The sequence below is a fragment of the Apodemus sylvaticus genome, chromosome 10 (genome assembly GCF_947179515.1).
Source record: "Apodemus sylvaticus chromosome 10, mApoSyl1.1, whole genome shotgun sequence".
NCBI lineage: Eukaryota > Metazoa > Chordata > Mammalia > Rodentia > Muridae > Apodemus > Apodemus sylvaticus.
The window spans coordinates 52,365,770-52,387,127 of record NC_067481.1 but is presented as its reverse complement, the minus strand read 5'-3'; the positions used below and the strand labels follow the sequence as shown (position 1 = coordinate 52,387,127).

The 21,358-nt window shown below is 47.6% G+C and overlaps 1 long non-coding RNA gene across 8 annotated transcripts; it reads right to left on the bottom strand.

The window, feature by feature from the left end:
• Positions 1-6,638: 6,638 nt before the first annotated feature.
• On the bottom strand, positions 6,639-18,887 carry LOC127694962 (uncharacterized). 8 transcript variants are annotated; one of them, XR_007979877.1, is made up of 6 exons: positions 14,649-14,802; positions 14,024-14,153; positions 11,716-12,770; positions 10,927-11,093; positions 9,850-10,122; positions 6,639-7,653 (listed from the first exon to the last, which is right to left on the bottom strand). It is a non-coding gene; the product is annotated as an uncharacterized LOC127694962 (long non-coding RNA). The 8 variants fall into 8 exon arrangements; XR_007979883.1 differs by lacking the exon at positions 14,024-14,153 and having other exon boundaries at positions 6,639-7,076; positions 7,382-7,653; XR_007979882.1 differs by lacking the exon at positions 14,024-14,153 and having other exon boundaries at positions 11,716-12,371; positions 12,717-12,770.
• Positions 18,888-21,358: the final 2,471 nt, after the last annotated feature.

Below are 21,358 nucleotides of genomic sequence, written 5' to 3'. Positions count from 1 at the left end.
CGCCAGTCGCCATCTCCTGCTTTTTGTATCTGATAATTCTTAGCGGTATACCATCAGGGTGGGTAATATATTGTAGAGACTCTATGTTCTTTGTTTTCTCCAAGATGAGAGCTGGTTTTTTGTTCTAGCAGGTGGTCAAGTTACTAGATAACCACCCTGAAGTCCTGACAAGACAGTTTTAGACATTGTTGGAGTTGATTTGCTTTAATTCTCTCTCAGTCATGCAAGTCCCTAGATTTAGGCTCTCCTACTACAATGAGAACTCTCTGAAAGTCCAGTGGTAGGAAAAATCCAAGATTCTATGAAGCCTTGTGATGTGACAGGATCCATATTCCACTCTTGTCCCCCCCACCACACACACACACATACACACACACAGACCCTCAAAAATAAATCTGCATTCAACTGCTTTAGCCTGTCAGCTGTTTGTTTTTTCTGAGCTCTAGACTTGGTCCCTGTATTACAGCTTTAACCAGAGGTTAGCCAGAGATTAGCCAGAGGCTTGGGGGGAGTGCTTTTATCTGGTGGCACCTCAATAGCAACTTAGCCTTCAGCTGCTGACTGCTATCCATTCTCAAAGCCTTGAACTCTATGCTAGTAAGACAGAGAGAGACCCTCAGCCTAAGTCCTGGTCCCAGTCTGCATTTTCAAAACAGGTATCTCACCCAATGTGTTCCTTCCTCTCAAGGCTAGAATAACTTTCCTTGTCTGCCCACTGCAGGACACTCAGCAGAATCTACAAGCAGTTTTTGTCCAGGACTCATAATTATCATCTGCAAGAGATAGGCTGACGTAAACCACTATCAAAACTGGAAGTTGGATCAGAGAGGTGGTTCAGCATCAGGAGCACATATGTTCCTGCAGAAAACCCAAGTTGAATTGCCAACACCTTTCAGGTAACTCACAACTCCAGCTCCAGGGGCACCGGATACCACTGGCTACCACAGGCACCTGCCCACATGCACACACCTCCCTACATACCCACAACTTAAAATAAAAATATTTTAGCTGAAAATAAATTCAAGCAATTTTATTATAACTGATGTTCTATTTCTTTTTAAAAAAACAAATAAATAAATAAAATAAGTATCCATTTGTAGGAAAAACCAGAACCTTCTAGGAGTGGTTTGTATTTATGTTAGAATTTAGGATTTCTTTACTATAAATTTGTCAAGTCCCTTACAGTTTGAAACTGGAATGTCCCCCCATAGGTTCATTTTGAACCCTCAGTCCCCAGCTCATGGTATAACACTGAAGACTGTGCAGCCTTCAGGAGATAGCAATAGGCCACTGGTGGACAGACTTTAGTAGATTAGACCTGAGCCTGGTTCTGGTTCTAAGAACTCTGCCTCATGACTGAACCAAGCCACTGCCCCACACTCCCTGTGCCTCAGAAGGAAGGAGTGTCTCCATCCAGCCCTTTCTACCCTAACAGACTAAGATTCCCCAAAACTGTGACCTAAGCAACCCTTTCCTTCTTTCTTTCTTTCTTTCTTTCTTTCTTTCTTTCTTTCTTTCTTTTTTCTGTTTTTTAGAGACAGGGTTTCTCTGTATAGCCCTGGCTGTCCTGGAATTCACTCTGTAGACCAGGCTGGCCTCAAACTCAGAAATCTACCTGCCTCTGCCTCTGCCTCCCAAGTGCTGGGATTAGAGTCATGCGCCACCACTTCCCAGCAACCCTTTCTTACTTTAAGCTCTCACTATGGGTATTTTTGTTAGATTGACAAGAAAATAACTAATACACAACCCAAGGAAGAAGCTTTGCTTTGGCCCTCATTCATCAGCTCAAGGCTGCCAGACGCCAAGACCTAGAGTTGGCAAGGTGGAGAGCTGGTGGTATGGGTGACTTGACTAAAGGTGGCCTGTCTCACCCTAGCCCCTAGGCCTGAGAGTCTCTTCTGTTTTGATCTTGTGTCCTAGTGATAGCATCTGCCTTCTTCCAAACCAAATGAAATCCCTTCCATAGCTATAACCTAACTGTGGGGTTCAGTATTCTTCCATGGGACACAATGTTGAGATCTTAAAACTCATAGAATTCCTTTTAATGGTCCATTTTAACAATCAAGTTGACTGGACTATGTGGTGCCCAGATTTTCGGCCAAGTGCTCTTCTGGGTATTTTTTGTCAGAGTGTGTTTAAAGGAGGTTTTAATTAGTCCAGGCTCTCCAGAGGAACAGAACTTATAGAATGAATTTTATATATATATGATTTACTGGAATGACTTACAGGCTGCAGTCAAGATAGTCCAACATCTATGACCAGCTGTGAATGGGAAGTCCAAGAAACCAGTAGTTATTCAGCCCACAAAGCTGGATATCTTAGCTGATCTTTTGTATATGCTGGAGTCATGAAGAAGTAAGCTGTAATGCCAGTGAAGGAATGGGCTTGTCAATGAGAGTGAGGACAAGCAGACACAGATCAAGAGCTTCCTTCTCCCCTGTCCTTATATAGGCTTCCAGCAGAAGTTGTGGCCCTGGTTAAAGGTGTAAATTCCCACCCCAAGGTTTGGATCAGAGGTGTGTCTTCCTACATCAAAGGTCCAAACTAGAAGTGAATTCAACCACTTCCAACCAAGCAAAAAAAAAAAATCTCACACAGGTGTGCCCTCCATTTCTGGATTGTAGTTCATTCCAGATGTAGTCAAGTTGACAACCAAGAGTAGCCATCACAAAGGTTAGCATTGTGTCGATTCACTGAATAAAGCATATTGCCCTCCCCAAAGTGAGTGGACCTCATTTAATGAGTCGAAAGCCTGAGTAGGCTAAAAGGATTGACCTGAATTAGCGTGACTCATACCTGGAAGGTGGATTTCGCATTCTACCATGGCACCTCCCACTACCCTTAAAATGAGTGTGCGGAAAATAGAGCCAACCTACTGGCAAATGCTTAAAGCTACAGAATAAAAATAATTCATCACACACCCTATAAGAGACACAGGAAAGAGAAATGCTTTCTAATAAAGTAATGTGCATTTCAGTATGCAAATGCTTGGACTTCGATATCCTGGAAGCGTCATGACGTAATCACCCATCTGTGTCTCTATGCCGAGTGGTGGCTCAGACATTATGAGCATCATTGCTGTCAGTGATGATTTCAAAACTGTTAGAAATCTAACAGTCTGTTAGATTAGACTGTTAAATCCAAACCTGAAATTCCCCTGATTTACATAGCTTTGCCCTGTGCTAGTCAGCACAGACTAAAAACTAGACCAAAGAGCTTGACTTCCAAATTCAGAAAACTGCGAACAAGTTGTACACCCACAAGAAAGTCTAGGTGGACATTCGAAGTTCAGCAAGACAAGGGATAACTTCTGGAGATCACAGAATTGGGCCAGTAGGGGGCGCTAGTGACAGCCGCGCACAGCCTGCCAGGGAAGTGTTATAAGGCTATTATACCACAGACCCATTCTATGGATAGATTCTAGGACATTTTCAGAGATGATGCATCATCAAGCAGAACCAACAGTGAGAAAAAAGAAAGTGTCTCAGAGGAAGTGGTCAGGAAAGACAATGAAAGAAGCAACTGTAGACCCAAGAGAATCGATAAAGAAATGTGCTTCCCACACCTCTCTTAGTCAATAGGGACTCAACCATGTTGCCCCATACAGACGGAGCAAGCCACTTTACCAAGGTGACTCATGGACCCCTATGGTGAGGTCATGAAGGTGTCAGGTGGGCAGTTGTTTGGAATCTCTCCTAGGAGACTTGCCCCGCTTTGGTAGAAGGGAGAAGAAATTGGGTATCTCTGCCGAGAAAGTCTGGCCCGGGAATTAATTACCTTGAGATTTAGCTTTGGAGGCCACAAGCTCCCCCCACCCCCCAACCACCTCCAATTTTATTTGAGCAACAAGAGAATGTCTCCGCTTGATCGGATGACTGTGGGTGATGTTATTAGGTCCCCAGAATCACAGGGAGACAGACAGCCAAGGCCCTGCTGGTGTCTGCACGTGGCAGGCACAGTCTCAGTGTGATCTATGGGTTGTGGAGTCATTTCTGTTAATTAAACTCCTTAATATAATTTTGAGGTAAGAGAGCTTGGCCCGTGTTCCAGACAGTCCCTGGAGGCCTGGGGAAGTGGGAGAACATGCCATCTGGCAAAGTACCACAAAGCTTAATCACCTGGGAGAAACCGAGAAAGCTATAGGGGGGCTGGGGGGGGCGGGGTGGGGGTGGGGGAGACAGGCAAATGGACTTCTCTGCTCACCTGGCCAGTGATGGAGGCTGAGATCAGGTTTCTGTATCCCAGCTGCATGCCCTCCCCAAGCCAGTTTCTGATGCCCCTGAATCCCCAAGGAGGCTACGGGGTGTTTCTCTAACAGGCTGTTGTCAGTCTTGTGCTGACAGGACCCCTACTCTCTTCACTCCTCTGACTTCCCCCACATCCATCAAGCCCTCTTATTCCTCAGAGCATGTTTATGTAGGACCACAAAATCTCCCCAGATTGTGTTTACATAGGGCCACAAAATCTCCACGTTTACTCAAGGCTGTGCATCTTTTAGAAGGAAATCAATACATAATTATGTGTCCTGTGTTGCACAGCTTGGAGCCAAGCAGGTCAGGAATTAACAAGAGGGCAAACTGAGTAGTCAAGGCTGGACCATCAGGTGCATTCTGGCCAAAGGGAAGGAGCTGGGGCCTAGGACCAAATGCAGGCCTTCACTGTATTAGCTTCACCTGACATATCTGTGTTTTCAAATGAGTTCAAATGGGACCACTGGCTGCACCGCTCCTCCTCAACAGAATCCACCGCTGAATCTGCGGCAGCCTCCTCACCTGCGTCCAGCCTCCAGTCTCCACCAAGTGTGGACATGTTTCACCCAAATTGTCTTCCCAAAGCACAAATTAGACCTTGCCACCACCTGCAGCGGACATCCTTAGCACGGCAGCTTGAGGTTTCAAACATCTGGCACAAAGTCACAAAGGCCCAAGTTTGACTTGCCTGGGCCAGCAAGAAGCCAACCCGGTCAGTGGACCCTTTGAGAAATGGCAACCGTAAGAATCCTGACTTGCCAATACTGTGCGTGAAGGTCTGGAAGGTAATAGGGACTGAACACTCCTCCCCAGGCCTGGAACACTGTAGACACCATATAACTCATGCTCAGCCCGTCAGCTTTTCCCTTCATCCCTATTCACACCTCTTAAAGCCAGCACATCCTCCTCCGCAGCCCTCCTTCAGGCATCTCCCCAGGACAGCACTTAGAGCACAGGTTGCCTCTAGCATCCTCTCCTCACCTCCAGAGCCTCCAAGGCTTATGGACCCAGAACCAGATGCAAGTCACATCTCAGGGTGGGGAGACATTTCACTTAGAGACGTAATGATGGGAGGTGCTTGGGAGGTGAGGACGGAGGGGGCCGCACTTAGATCATGGCTCAGACAATTCAAGGATTCCCAGCTCCATCTGGATACAGCATTTGGTTCAAGGCTAGAGCTGAGTCTGGAAAGGGATGCAGAACTCAACCACTGGGGCGCATCTTTGACCTGCAACCAGGATCACAGCCTAAGCTGGGGGCCAGTGTGACTCTTGGTCCAAGAATAGGGAACAGAGATTCCCAACATTGAGTTTCTTATGTTGAAAAACTTCTGTGAACACAGCCCATGGCCAAGGTTCTGTGGACTTCCAGCGATAGCCAGACTACAGCTGAAATGCCAACATTTCCCTGAATAATATTGCTATATCTGCCAGCCCCCATGCAGCAGGAATGCAGATTTTAAAACAGGCTGATACTGCTCATGTCTGTCAGTAAGTTCTGCCACTAACTTCCCAAAAAGATACCCTCAGTAGCATTACCTCTGTTGCCTATGGTCAGGATGGACAGAAGGAAAGCAAAAGAAAGCCTTCTCTTGACTATATCCAACAAGGCAGGGGCTGTGGCCTTTTGCATGCAATATCCCACCAAAGAGAGGACAGCCCAGTGACTCAGCCAGCAAAACACTTGTCTTACAAGCACAAGGACCTGAGTTTCATCCTCCGGACCCGGATTCAAAAAGCCAGGCACCATGGATGGCATATGCCTGTAATCCCAGCACTAGGGAGGTGGGGCAGACAGATATCTCAGGCTTTCAGACCAGCCAGACCAGCCTCTTGGTGAGCTCCAGGCCAATGAGAGATGCTGTCTCACAGAAACAAAGTGGGTGGTTCCTGGGTAATGGCAGTGAAGGCTCTCCTCTGGTCTATGTGTGTGTGCATGTGCATATCCACATACATGGCCACACCCACATCCATGGCCACACATAGAGAGAGAAGGAGTTACTGTCTATAACTGGACAGATATCCAAAGTATGTGATTCTCTGGACCAAAAGCTACAAACCAGGAATATAAGAAGCAAGCTGAAGGTAAACCACAGAGTAGAAACCACAGAGAATGCACCAAGGGATGACCCAACAGGATTCCCAAGTGTGCTCTGTGAGCTTCCTCTATTCTTGGTTGAGAGTTGGGATAGAAGGTCTAGTGCACAGAAGCCCCTGGGCCCAGTCCTCCTGGTCTTTCAGGCAGAACTGGATCTATCAGCACCCACCTCCACCCAAGCAACCACAGACGCCACTCACCCCCATGTCCTTTTTCCCTTGAGGATGACTAGAACCATCACAACACTGTCCTCCTTTTTGTCAAGACAAAGTTTTACTATATATAGCTTTCCCAAGCGCTGGGGTTAAAGGAGTGAGCCACCCCTCTCTTCCAGACCTTGATATCTCCAGCACTCCGAAGGCCTGAGTCTCTATTTCATCTGCAGATTATTTTCACCAAGATGGTTCCAGAAGGCAAATTCTTCCACAGCATTAAAAAATAATTTATAGAAATAATGTTCCTTTAATAAAAGCCACACAGAATTATACAATTTTTATAGTGCATGACAGAATAAGAAAGGTCCAAGCTCTTGTAGGGAAAAAAAAATGTATGTCTCCGGCTGCAGCGTGTTGTGAGTGCAGCTACCTCCTTAGGCTGGTGTAACTTACTGACTTGGAAAGCCAGAGACTCATCCCGCTGCCCAAACCTCATCCAAAGACAGTTTCTCTTGGCCTGGCTCATAGTGTGGGGACAGAGAGAACGGACTCACTCTGGCTGCATCTTCTGTTTCTGGTTTTTTAAAATATATAATTAAACAGTTAGTGGCTAAATTGCATTGTAATTGATTGCAAAATTGCTTTTTTAATGAGATTTAGACACTAGAAAATAGCTCTTTTTTTTTTTTCTCTCTCTCTCTCTTCAATGTGACCAAAGTGAACTTGGTCATTTTAACAATAAACTGTCTTCCTGGTTGTCTTCTAGACACATATAATTCTGAGATTAGCAAAGAGGAGGAGGATTATCTGCCTTGGAAAGAGAGGGTTGAAGCCAGGGGTTCCGCTCTTACCCTAAAAGGGATGGCAGTTTTAAAATACCTTCTTCTCAGAACTCTCAGAGTATCCCAGTCCATCCCACAGAAAGATGTCTCAACTGCCACAGTGAAGGGAGTGGTCTTCATTTCCCATCACTGGCTGCTGAAGTGTCTCCTCTATCTTAATCCATCTTGCTGCATGTCTGTCCACCTCAGGGAGACTTGAGGCACACATCAACCCCACCATGTGCATATGTCGCAGACTGGCACCCTCACACACGGCAGCAGGGTCTCAGGCTTTCCAGAATCTCATCCAGAAGTTCCCACGTGCAGTTGCTGAAAACACAAAGGCTCTTTACACTCTCCTGGGAATGCCAAAGCTGGGGACACTGGTGGTTACAATAGTCTCCATTGTCAAATTCTGCTATACACCTGTCCAGGCATCATTTATCAATGCTCTATGAATCCTTGGGATCTGGGAACATTGAGATGAGGCTGACAAAGGGAGAGGGGTAGACAAAGCACCTGGATCCCAACACACACACATACCCATACACACACACTATGCACACACTACACACACACTTGCACATATACCACACACATTCACACATCACACACACACTCCACACATACACATACACCACATACACACTCATACATACACATACACCACATACACACTCATACATACACATACACCACATACACACTCATACATTATCACACACACACACACACACACACACACACACACGGTTCTTTCTGTTTGAAAATTGGGCTTCCACTCAAGAGACTGTGGGAAAGGTTCGAGTGACTTAAAAAGTCACAGGGTGAGTAGGTGGCGTGATAATTGAGCACTTAAGCACAAAGTGGGTGTGGCTTGATGATAGAGTACTTAGCTTGAAGGGGATGTAGCTTATAATAGAGTACTTAGCTGGCATGTAGGACACCTTAATCTTGGCCCCTAGAACTACCAAAATAAAAGGCAAGACCCTTAGGAACATAGCCCAAGGGGGAGTTCTAGTACCTATATTTTGTCACCAAATGGTTAGAGGGCCAGGAGAGGGCAGGGGAAAGGCTCAGCAGATAAGTAGCAGTCGGTCCATCCTCAGACTGGCCCTGGAGGAGCTGAACTATGCAGTGTAGCTTATACCCAAGAATCAGCCCTACCAAGATACAGAATGAGACACTTCTTTGCCCCCTGCTGTAGTCCTGAACCAGTTGTGGGCAGCACAACTGTAAGGTGAAGTGGCTACCATCTGTCAGGGGAGGACCCTTGAGACAGACTATTCTTGTAAATGGCCAGATATTTCTTTCTATGTTATTCTGTGTGGACCACACAGCTTCTGTTGCAATGATTCAGCTCAATCATTGTTCTGAAAATTCAGTTACAGACAAGACAGAGATACGAGGAAGTGGCTGTGTCCTAGCAACACTCTATTTACCAGAGTGCTGTTTATGTGTAAGAACACCTAGACATAGCGGTGCTCACCTGTGGGCTCAGCATTCTGGTGGCAAGAGCAGGAGAACAGCTTGAGTGCAGGAGTTAGAGCCTAGCCTGAGCCCCTGCGTACACCCTGCTTTGTTGTTGTTCTTTTGGGTTTTTTAAAAGCAAGCTGAGAATGGTGGTGTACACCTTTAATCCCAGCATGCCAGAGACAGATATAAGTGGATTTCTGTGAGTTCAAGGCCTGCGTGGTCTACATAGTGAGTTCCAGGCTGGATATAGATAAGACTTACTCAAAGAAGGAGGAGAAGGAAGGGGGAGAGGGAGGAAGGAGTGGGGACAGAAAAGGAAGGAAGGAAGGAAGGAAGGAAGGAAGGAAGGAAGGAAGGAAGGAAGGAAGGAAGGGAAAAAGGAAGGAAGGAAAGGAGGGAGAGAGGAAGGAAGAGGAAGGAAGGAAGGAAGGAAGGAAGGAAGGAAGGAAGGAAGGAAGGAACGGGGGAAAGCCAGGTTGCTCTGAAGGAAGAAAATACAAGACACAGTCAGAGAGCGGGGGCTTATGGCCATCAGTGAAAAATGCTGAATCTTTCAGTATTCAGCCCCAGGAAAGGCTTTGAGGCAGGAAAGAATGAGCTGGTTTGTACCTGGAAGGGACTTCACTCTGGGTTTTGCTACAATCTGACTCAGTCTGTATAAATAAGAAAACATCAAGAGAGGTCTGAAACTTCAGTCCATCAGCTAGATTCCAGATCTACCTGAGGAGTTCCAGTCCCCCTTGAGAGCTGGAAGACCTAACTCTAAGAATCTGTGTCGACAATAGCCACAGGATAATTACACATGATTCTCCATTGCTTTTCAAGTGCACCTCGTGCAAAACCTCATGGATGGTGCAAGGTGGACCAGGCAAGCCCTCTGCATTCATTGCCTTCCCTGGGACCGTGACATCTGACAGACACAACTTCAGGCTCACGGTTTCAAAGGAGTTCGAGTTCACCCTGATGGGAAAGCCTGGTGAAGGTGGTGGCTACGGGAGTGTGGGACCACGCAGGCCAGTTCTACATCAGCTCGACCCAAGTTGGACGCACCTGGCAAGAAGAGGCTTCAGGTGAGAAAATGCCCCCACTAGACTAATGTGTGGGCAAGTCTGTGGCGCGTTTGCTTGATTGATAATTGATGTGGGAAGACCCAGCTCACTGCCACTGTGCCACCCCTGGGCTGGTTGTCCTGGGTGCTATTAGAAGGGAGGCTGAGTGAGTTGGTAAGCAGCCTCCTCCACGGCCTCTGCATCAGTTCTTGCCTCCAGGTTCCTGCCTCGACATCACTGCATGGTGACTTCAATCTGCAAGACAAAATAAACCCTTTCCTCCCCAAGTTACATTTGGTTGTTGTTGTTGTTATCATCATCATTATTATTATTATTATTACAAAATAGACATCCTAACTAAGTTGGGGACACCGACTCCTCATGTGGTACAGCCAGGAAGCAGAGAGTGCAGAGGGTCACCAGAGGTGAATGTAACATCCAAAGACATGCCCCTATATGATTTCCAGAAAGTAGGTCCTTACATCCAGAAGATTCCACTGCCTTCCACACATCACCACATATGAGACTGTGGGGACCTTTCACATCAAACCGAAGCACCCACTCTCTTCATATTACAGAGCACGCCTGAGGCGTGAAGTAGTCCCTCAAGATAACAAGACTAGAAGACCTAGAGATCGGAGCTAATGTTGGAATCAGTGAGAGTTCAACGTTCTCCTGGCCTGTGGTTCTATCCTGAAAACACTGTGGCCGTTCAGTATGCATTTCTAGAATTTGATACACATTGAACTGGCTTGTATCTTCTCTAAAGAGACATAATATGAGGCATATGTATTCCAAATTTAAAAAAAAAGGAGTTTCAATTTTTCAAGGTTTATGAAATGAAACCGCCTGAGGCATGTCTTGCAATGAGGTCGGATTTACGCAAAACAAGCCACCGGGGCTGGGAGACGCTCTCTCATCCCCTGACCTCTGGCACGTTCCTTCCTCACCCAACAGTTTATTCTCAGCTGTTACACACCGGAGTGGGATCAATGCTCACTGGAGTCTCTCTCTACTCGAAGAAAAATGCTTTAATCAATTAGGTCTGGGCACGAGGCCAACATTTTCACATTCTCACCATAAAGCATTCTGTAAGCTGTAGGAGGAGGCAGAGGTATTGGGAGTCCTCTGAAAGAAGGCTGAAGTCATCTCCCTCTAGGCCATGGAGCCTCTGGGTCTCAAGGCCAGCAGGAGCCAGGAGACAGGCAGGCCACTGCTGTAACTTTGCAGGTGACCAGTAGGCCCCTGAAAAAAAAAATCACACACTTCTCAGCCCAACACACTGGGAACTGCTGGTCCCAACTCTTCCTTTCACAATGGCACTGGACAGCATCTCTCTTCCTTCGGGAAGCAATCACAGTCGAGATGATGAGCACAGCTAGCACAACGTCCATGAGGATCTGAGAAGATAGCACAATGGGTAAAGTGCTCGATGCTCAAGTGTGAAGACCTGGGTTTGAGTTCCCAGAATCCACATAAAGTCTGGCAGTGATAGGTCATCTGTAATCCCAGAACTCCTACAATGAGATGGGAGCAGAGACAGGAGAATTCCCAGAAGCTGCAGGAGCAGCAAGCCCAGATCACACAGCAAAGAACAACAAAAGAAAGGTTCTGTCTCAAACAAGAGAGAAAGCAAGGTCCAAAGTTATCCTCCAACCTCCACACGTGGGCTGTGGCAAGCATTCTCCTGTACTCACACACTCACCTGTGTGTGCACAACCACAGGCATGCAAAGTAAATGAAGAAAAGTAAAAATTAAAAACTAACATCCATGATCTGGAGGAACGTAAACAGCCCTTGCACACCCGTCACTCCTTGATGGAGGCTCGGTAGCCAGTTCCTCCCCAGCAAAGGGTCCCCAGCTCACCCAGGATCTCATCCTGCCTGGTGACGCTCTCCCAGCACGTGGCAGAGCCACCTGGCTCAAGGAGAGAGGAGCGGAAAGAAAGCAGGCCAGAAATGGGGCTGGTGGGGATTTCAGAGCATGTGCTGGGAAGGAAGCGCTTGACGGAACTTCCTGGTTCGTTCTGAATAGTAATGAGTGGTGTGCAGAAGTCAAGATTTTTATTTCTTGTTTTTCAAAAGCCACATTGATGGGAGCAGGCTCACAATACAAACAGTGGTGATTGCAATCACTTGCCGTTCCCATGGTAACAGACAAGATTAAAAGGGCAAACAACAGAGCTGGAACTCTCTTCAGATTAAACTCTCCTGATTTTAATTGCCAGGCAGCACGCTGACACATGAAATCCCAGACTCTGTTTAACAAAATCAAAACCTCCCCTCTGCTACTGCTGTGGGATTAATTCAGGTTGACCAGACTAGTCCTCACTCTCCCCATGCAGGGCTGGAAGCACCACAAAACGTCAAGCCTTGCATACCTCCAATACTGGAGGGTTCATTACCTGCAGCAGAGAGGATCCCTCTGTATTGCACCAACTGCTTGTCTCCATTAATAAGCTCCTACTTTCACGACCACCAGTGCCAAGCATTTGTGTGCTTCCTGCCTTGCAGGTGAGGGCACTGCAACTTGGAGAGATTAGACACTTAGTACCATCCCATTGGTCCCCAAACCCCAAATATTTCGCCACCCCTCTGCCTCTGGAGGAAGGAATGGAAAAGCGTGGAGATGATTGGCTTGCCAGGGTGGTGTGAGATAGGAGCGCCAGAGACAGGTGAGCAGCTGACACTAGTCCTGACCAAACAGTTCCCTGCTAGCCCTTGTCCCTCCTCAGAGAAACTGTAGCTCTGCCTCAGTGCCACTCAGCAGGCCGGTGATGTTGCAGTAACATTCTTAGGTTTCTTCATTCCATGGTGCCTGCTTTCCCCGCCTCCAGCTTCTTTTTCCCCTTGGTGGTGAGTTTTCACCTCACACAGCTGCTTGGAGTTTGATCAAGCTGGTTCAAAGTCACTTCCGCAAGCCTAGGGAGAAACAGCTCTTCAGAAAAACAACACTAAAATAAAGCAACAAAGGATTCACTGGGAACCCAGGATTGAACAAGCCCGTGTGGGCATCTGCTCTCCGGCCCCAGATAAACAAAGTCTATCTCGAAACCATGTAGTCAGACATTATTGATGGCCCAACTTCTTACTGGGCACCTACAGCATTCAAAAGAAAATTGCTACATCATTCAGCACAGGGACATGCAGCAGATGCTTCCGCCAGCATCCATAGAACAAGATACAGAGTAGTACACGGTGCTGGACCACTGATGCTGAGACATTATCCTAACAGGCTTAGAAATGTAGTCTTCCCATCACTTGCTCAGAGTAGCGACTTACTGCTGCTCTTAGAGAGTGAACAGAAGGCTGGTCACTACAGTCTGGAAGCCGGCTTGGTAGGGAAGACAGTAAAAGATCAAACATACCCCACCCATCCCGCCCCAAATTCCCTGGAGGGGCAAGAAGAGGAGAAATAAAACACAGAAACTGATCTTGGGAATTACAAGAGGGCTGAGCTGGGAGAAACGAGTTAGGAGGAGAAGGGGTATTGCGAAACGACCTTGGGAACAAATCGCCCAAGCCAGGGGAGGCAATAGCTCTTGGAAAGCACATTGTTACAATGATGCGATGCCGGAAGGACTCCACCAGTCAGCCCCAGGGACTACCTTTGCTTTCTTGCCGCTGGAAGAGGAAGAACATGGGAAGAGAGCAAGCCTGGAGGCAAGGCTGCAACCAAGCCAAGAGGTCCCACAGCTAGCCCAGAGTGATAAGGGGAAGAAGCTAAAGGAGGAAAAAGTAAATCTTTTCTCCCCATTCCACCTCCCAAAGCCTCTGTCTAGGCAGAAAAGTACATGACGGTTGTGACCCAAGACAGACAGCCTCTCAGAACACAGAGAAAAGCAGCCCGTGAAGAGGAGCTGAAATCATCAGAAAGGCAACAGTAACTAAGCCCCCACATGGAGGGAGGTGTCTCAGGGACACAGTTATCCCACAAAATGATCCCTGCTGCTCCCCAAACCTTCTGAAATCAGCAGGCAGCAAATGAGGATGGAGGCAGGTAATGCTGACTGACAGAAGGCAGGCTGACTGAAGCAGGTGGTAAGGCAGTGAGACAGAGATGGTGCCTCAGTGACCCTCAGTGACTCAGAACAAGGGAAGGAGCAAGCTGCACACCCAAGAAGTTTCAGGAATTAGATAGGGGACTTTGGTCATCTGAACCAGCCTGGACCAACCATGGGTGGTGGGCAAAGGTGAGGATGCCCAGGCCTGCCAGGGTCCTTCTTCACCCCGGGCTGCAGGGAACTTTCCATTTGCAGGTAGAGGTGGTTGATTAGGGATATGCACACAAACGGCCATCTGACCCTAGGACACAAGGAACAGTGGCTGGTCAGAGAAGTCCATACACTAAATGCTAAACAAGGCCTCAGCCCACTGCCCCAATTGCTGACAGCCACACACATCCTTTCAAAAAGGGCTCTGCATAACCTGAAAGGCCCAGAACAGGAAGCCTATAAGATGCAGACACCGCAAGACCCCAACCCTAACCCTATTCTATAATTATTCTGTGGCTAAGCCCCTATTACTGATTTTCTAATCACTGTGAGCTCCCTGCATCTGCAGAAATATAGTCAACTGTTTAGACCTCACCAGATACCTAAAAAGTTGACTCAGCAGTAAGAGTGCATACTGTCCTTAAAGAGAATGTGGTTTGGGTTCAAGCCCCCACTTCAGGGAGTTCACAACTACTTGTAACTCCAACTCAAGGGATCCAACACCTTCTCTTCTGGCCTCTGCAGGCACTGCATTCACATACACAGACAACAAGCATATGAAAATGATTTTTAAAATGCATCTCACCCTTGGATCTGGAGAAGTAGCTTGGTAGTCTTTCAGAGCATGGCCTGTACTTCCAGAGGCCCAGGGTTCCATTCTCGGTACCCACACAGTGGCTCACAACCATCTGTAACTCTACTCCAGGGTTTTGAATGCTCTTTCTAGCTTCTGAGTGCATTGTACCCATAGGGTGCCAGGCATACATGCAGACAAAACACTCATGCATATACAAATAATAAAATCACATAGGGAACTTATTTTAAATGGGAAGATTACTGAATTACTGAATATGCAGGATATCACATTGGGTTTTCTCCGTGTAGAGTATTTTGAAATATTTGGTAAGAGTTACCAATAGATTGTCTCCACAGCTCAGAAAATCTCTTCTTGGCCATCATTTGCTGAGCCCTTTCTAAGGACCAGACCCCATCCTAAGCACTAAGGAATGTTGAAATGTATAAAACAAAAATATGTCTTCCTTCATGGCACCTTCTAGCAAACTGGGCAGTTTGGAAGCCAGCAGTCTGCAGCACGTCAGAACAGGGCCTTAAATTCTTTCAACACATGGCCTCTTTTCACCCAGGAAATGTGTATAGGGTCCAGATCCGTAGGCATGTAAAATAGGTATGCAAATGAAGCATTTAACAATAATACATCATAAAGACATTTATTCTAAGGCACCTTATTGGTATGTACAGTTTAAGCATTTGGTAACACAATAGCAAGTTTGCACACTGATGATGGATGTGCGGCTTATTTTTACACCAAGAAATCTTGACTGAATTTTTGATAGTGCAGGACACAGGGCATCTTCGAGATCTTTCGGAGTTGATCAGTGTTTTACAATCAATGCTGAGAATGTCAATTTGCATAAACACATAGCCCAACATGCCAGAGATATATTCAGGGCCACTTCAAAGATTGTTGGGAATTTTGTCCTAACGAAGCTGAATTTTGTTGAACAACTTCTTTTTAATGGAATTCAACTCAACCACTCAAAGAGAGTTTTTTTTTTAAAGGTAAACATTCTAACTCTATACATTCCAAACCACACTGCTTTGACGCTTGCTAAGGAATGAGGATCAGAAAATATGAAAAGTCTTTGTGTTCTATGAGCAAACCACTGTGTTTCCGTAAGAGCAGAGCCCTTTGTATGTACAGTTAAAACACTGCAATGCAGAATCTACACCAGTCTCAGATCTGAGCCAGGGGTGGAGTAGTGTTGATTGGTGTCATGGGACACTACAACACTGAATTGTGAGTGGGCCTTTTGTGTATTCAGAGCCAAGTCATGTGGGCAACGCAGCTGAGCACTGCCAGAAGCCCCTCAGATTCGATGAGCATTTGATTTTGAACTGAATTTGACTGTTGAGTATTCAGAAACATTTTATTGTTGACAAATTGTCTGCAGCCTCCACACACATTTAAAGGACCCCACACAGTATGACCCACAGTTTAAGGACCTGGGTGATAGTCAGAGGTAGTGTTAGTGTTAGGGGGGCAATCACGTGGGGGTGGGAGTGACTAGGGGTGGATGGAGGCTGGGTTTCGAGGGGAGTGATCAGAAAAGGCAGCTGGAAAAGTCCTGAAGCAGGGACAGGGACCTCTGTGGCTGTCTGGGAGCAGCAGTGCAGAGTGACTGAGGAGGTTCTAAGAAGGGAGATGTGGACTTTGGACTTGTAAACAATATTGAGGTTGTGATAGACTATGGGAACTTTTGACTGGATGCATTTTTGTATTATGATATGGCTACCAGCCTATGGGGGCCAGGGAGTGGAAGTTGGTGGCCATTGTTGAATGGCACTTTTCGAGAGGTATTAGGAGGTGTGGCCTTGTTGGAGGAAGCATGTCACTCGGGTGGGCTCTGGGGTTTCAAATGCTCAAGCCAGACAAGTGTCTCTGTCCTCCTGCTGCCCGAGGATCCGTATATTAACTCCCCGCTACCTCTCTAGCATCCTGTCTGCCCGTGCGCCGCCATGCTCCCTCCTCGCCATGATACTCTGAGCATGCCCCAACTAAAAGCTTTCCTTTACAAGAGTTACTGTGGTCAGGCCGTCTCTTCCCAGGAATAAAAATCCAAACTAAGACAGGAGAGCACTCAGCAGGTCAGAAATCCCCCCCAACACACACACACACACACACACACACACACACACACACCATGCCTTTGGCCTTTTGCATCACTGTGGAGACTCACATGGCTACAGAAAGACCCAGAGGAACTGCTATACTTGAATTCATATTCCAAAAGAACTGCTCAACGGCTGTCTTGAAATGGACTGTCAGAGAGTAGTGGTGAAGGGAGAGGCCAATTCTGGGGGCACACTGTGACACCTGGCAAGGAGAGCCAATGGGACATGAATTGAGGGGGCAGCGGAAAGAGGTGGTGATAGACAGATAATGGATGGCATTTGCAGAGGGTGAGTGAAGAGGGGCTGAGAGCCAGGGAGAAAAAGCCTCCTCCCCAGCCATGCTTCTGCACAGCCAATAGGTGGAGCCATGGGAACTGCGGTGAGGAGAGTGAGGAGAGCATCCGCAATTGTGGGCGGAGGATAAAGGGTGGGCGGATAATAAAGGGTTGTGTTTTCAGAGTACTGAGACCAGGAACTTAGATGGCCAGATGGGTGTGTTGGGTAGCTGACAGGATATCCATGCTGTCTGGAGACTGGAGAAGCCTGAGCTAGAGATAGGAATGTGGGAACCATTGGTTTATCCAAGCTGTTCAAAGCTATGGAGACATGGTGAGATCAAACGAAATGGAAGAAGAAAGCCCCAAACACGGACAGGACCCCAAACAAGGGTGGCCCTGTATCTCTAGCTCGGTAATGAGTCAGAATGGCACAAACAGGAAGTGCCAACAGACAAAATGATGATGTCACTGTGCCAGCTGGATGGAGTGTGAAGGAGCTGGGAAGTGGGGTCTGGAGGCAAAGTCTGTTCTTCTCACGGGACAGGAATAGGCAGCGAGCACTTGAAATCTGCCGCTCCAGGCTTGTTAGCAACACTGACAACTGGTCTGGAAGAGGTTAAAATTGGATGCCCTGTAAGAAGGCTCTGATTCTGAACCTCTGTACCTCCTCTGTGTGTTAGCTACCTGGCCTCGGCAGCCACGCCCACAGCACTGGTCAGTTGGCCTGAGCCCCAGGAGAAGGTGGGGGTCGTGGGCCTGGCAAAGGGTACATTGCTGGAGGTAGGATGCTGTGTGTACCAGTCATCCAATCACTCAGCCAAGGCAGTGCTCGGCAAGCTGTTCAGCTGAATGAGTGCAGAGAAGATGCTTGCTCCGTGGTCTGAAATCTCCACGGTGCCCACAGTAAAGCAATTAAATTAGAATTAATGTTTGAGTATCTGTTTATAGAGCTACTTCAGTTTAAACACTCCCTTTCTTTTATTACACGCTAATTGCCAGGTAGGATATTTTAGAAAGAAATGTAGTATTTTTTTTTCTACAATTCTGCACTCTTTCAAGAACAAAGACTTCTCTCTCTCTCTCTCTCTCTCTCTCTCTGTGTGTGTGTGTGTGTGTGTGTGTGTGAAACTTACCAATTCAACTGCAACCAAAAACCCCAGCAATCGCCCTTTCTCCCTGTTCCCAGCACTGGGGCTACAGAGGACACATGCTGCTGGTGACTCGTGAGGCCTCACACTCACACAGCAAGCCACATCTGACTCCGGGCTCAACCATCCTGATGACGCATGCACGGCAGGCCTCTTTGCAGGAGAGGCAGACCTGTGATCTACCAGGCTGTAAGGAACAGCGGGTACCCAGGTTCCTTCCTTCTGGCCCAGCTTCTCCTCTCTCTAAATGGTTCGCACTGCACTTAGTCATTTTAGTTTTTCTTCACACAAACCTGAATATGTATTCCCTCCCCGAGTGGATTTTTAACGCGGCTGCAGCAGACTGAGAGGAAAGGGAAAACAAAAAGCACCATTGGCAAAGGATGCTCCCTTACAGAGAGACCGGAGCCAAACTGAAAATTGAGGGCTGATCTTGTGTACCTTTCAAGTAACGTCCTTTTAAACTGGCAATTTGAAAAATAAAATCAGTCTGAACAATACAGCACAAGGGGGGGGGGGGGCAGGCTGGGGATGTCATTATCATTCTAATTAGATGCTTCCTCCCCCCTCCACTCAGATTTACTTACAGAGCAACTTGGTTTTAATGGGAAGGTGCCCTTACTTCTTCTCTGGCTTCTTCCTGCTGAGCCATCTCTCTCCAGCTCCCATAGCTAAGAACGGTGTCAATAAACAAACTTTATACTACCCAACGCAAACCGCAAATGGCTCTGGCCTTCATTCAAACAAGGGGCCAAGCTGTGGAGTCTGGCTGACCCTGCGATAGGCTGCAAGGCCTTGGAGGCAGGGTTACTGTTTCTTGCTACCAAGCCGAAGTGCTGACTGAGCACAGTGGAATCCCCGGGGAGTACAATGGCTGTTATTCTCTTTCTTTATTTCAAATGCCCTGAGGGCTCCAAAGACAAGTGGAAATTAAGGTTTTTACACTGTGAAGGAGATGACAGGTAGGGGGTGGGGAACGGGAAGCAGTCTTCCTGTCAGTCTGATCCCGACACCTCTCTACCCTGGCTGACTGGGTTGCTGTGCCTGGCACTTAAGTGGCTTTCTTGATCTGAGTTTTTAGCAGCGTGAGTGCAAATGTCAGGACTCTCCAGAAAGTGTCAGGCTTGACTAGAGCCAGGAAACTCATATTGGGGGTGTAAAATGGTTCACAGAAGAACAGCTAGGAAATGTAAGGACAAGAAAGCCTGCCTTTCTGGAGAATGCATGCCTACGTCCCAGCACATGATAGGCTGAGACAGGGGGATGGTGAGTTTGAGGTCAGAGCCTGAGCTACACAGTGAGAAGATGGTTTGAACGCAATCCTGTCTTAAAAGGAGAAAGGAAGGAAGGGAAGAGGAAGGGACAGAAAAGGGAATGGAAAGGGGGGGAGGAAGGGAGAGAAGAAAGGAAAGGAAAGAGGGGAAGGGAAGATAAGAGAAGAAGGAGGGGAAGGGAAGAGGGAGGGGAAGGAGAGAGGAAGGGATGGGGGGGAAGGAAATGAAGGGGGAAGGGAAGAGGAAGATAGTGAGGGGAGGGGAAAAAGGGAAGGGAGGGAGGGATGAAAAAGAAATGAAAGGGGAGGAGAAGGGAAGGGAAAAGGAGAAGGAAAGGGAAGAAAGGGGAGAGGGAAGCCGGGGGGTGGGGGTGGGAAGGAAAGGGGAAGGAGGGAAGAGAAGGGGGAGGAGGGGAAGGGAGGATGTGAAGGATGGGGAAAAGAGGGGAGGGGAAAGTGAGGCAATAAAGATGCAGGAAAGGCAGGAAGAAAAGCAGATGTGTCAAGTGCGTGGAAATGCCCTGTTTCTGTGGTCCACGAAGGTAGAGAGTCCAGACAAGAATCCACCACGGGATGACACTCAGGCCGGCCTTGCCCTGCCCCGGAGGCTGCTGGTTGCTCACACCCTGGAAGCTCGGCCACAGACTTCCTGTCTGGGCTCCATGCTCGTGACTCTCTCTCCCCAAGACAGAAACTTCACACACTACTGAGTCACGCTGGCTTTCTGTGGCTGGTGTAGCAACTGGCAACCAGTGGCTTAAAGCAAAACACAGTTCTGGGAGAGAGAAGTCCAAGTCGGGACTCCCTGGACTGCCCCGGTACTGAGAGAGTCGGGTTCCTGCTGGGACCTGGCTGTGCTGGGGTGAGGGGACTCTTTCCTTGGTGATCCAGCAATGGGAGCCTGGCCACACCCCTTCTCCATCTTCAAAGCCAAGTCTTTCCCATGCCTCCATGTGACTGCTTCTTCCTTCTCTCTTCCATTTTAAAGACTCTCAGTGCATGTTGGGCACAGTCAGAAAACTCAGGGAAATATTCCCAATTTTAAATCAGCTCATTAACAACACAATATGTTTTTTTCCTATAGATGTCCTAATTCACAGACACTAGGGATTCTTACGTGGACAATGCACGGCACCTTATTCATGTTCATCATAGAGTGAATGTCTTAGTTAGGGTTTCCATTGCTGTGAAGAGAAACCATGACCAAGGCAACCCTTAGAAAGGAAGCATTTCATTGGAACTAGATTACGTGTTCAGAGGTTTAGTCCATTGTCATCACGGCAGGAAGCCTGGCAGCACACAGGTAGACACAGTGCTAGAGAAGAAGTCAAGAGTTCTACTTCTAGCTTGGCAGGCACCAGGGAGAGAGAGAGAGAGAGAGAGAGAGAGAGAGAGAAACCCTGGGCCTGAGCGCTTGAAACCGCAAAGCCCTCCTCCTCCAGTGACACACTTCCTCCAACAAGGCCACGCCTACTCCAACAAGACTCCACCTCCTAATAGAGCCACTCCCTATGAGCCTGTTGGAACCATTTTCATTCAAACCCCCATAGAGAGTTTCACTCTTCCTCAATAATAGGGACTGGGCTCCCAAAGTAGTGACCGAGCCAGATGGTGAAAAGAGAGGAAAGGGTTTCCGGCAGTGGATATCAGAGGTGTTCCCAGTAAGAAGGACCTGGCAAAGGGGCTCACCACCTCACAACGAAAGGGGCATCTCAACAAGTGAGTGCAGAGTAGACCAGGTGGTTCAGTGGGTAAAGACCACCAAAGCCTGGCAACCCAGAATGCCCAGAAAGTGAGTGGGAAAGCAGTGAGTGTGTAACCTTCCCGTCCTTATGGTGAGATGGGAGGTGGACACAGGAGGATGGCCCAGAAGCTCACGGCAGCAGCGGCTTCATGCTCAGTA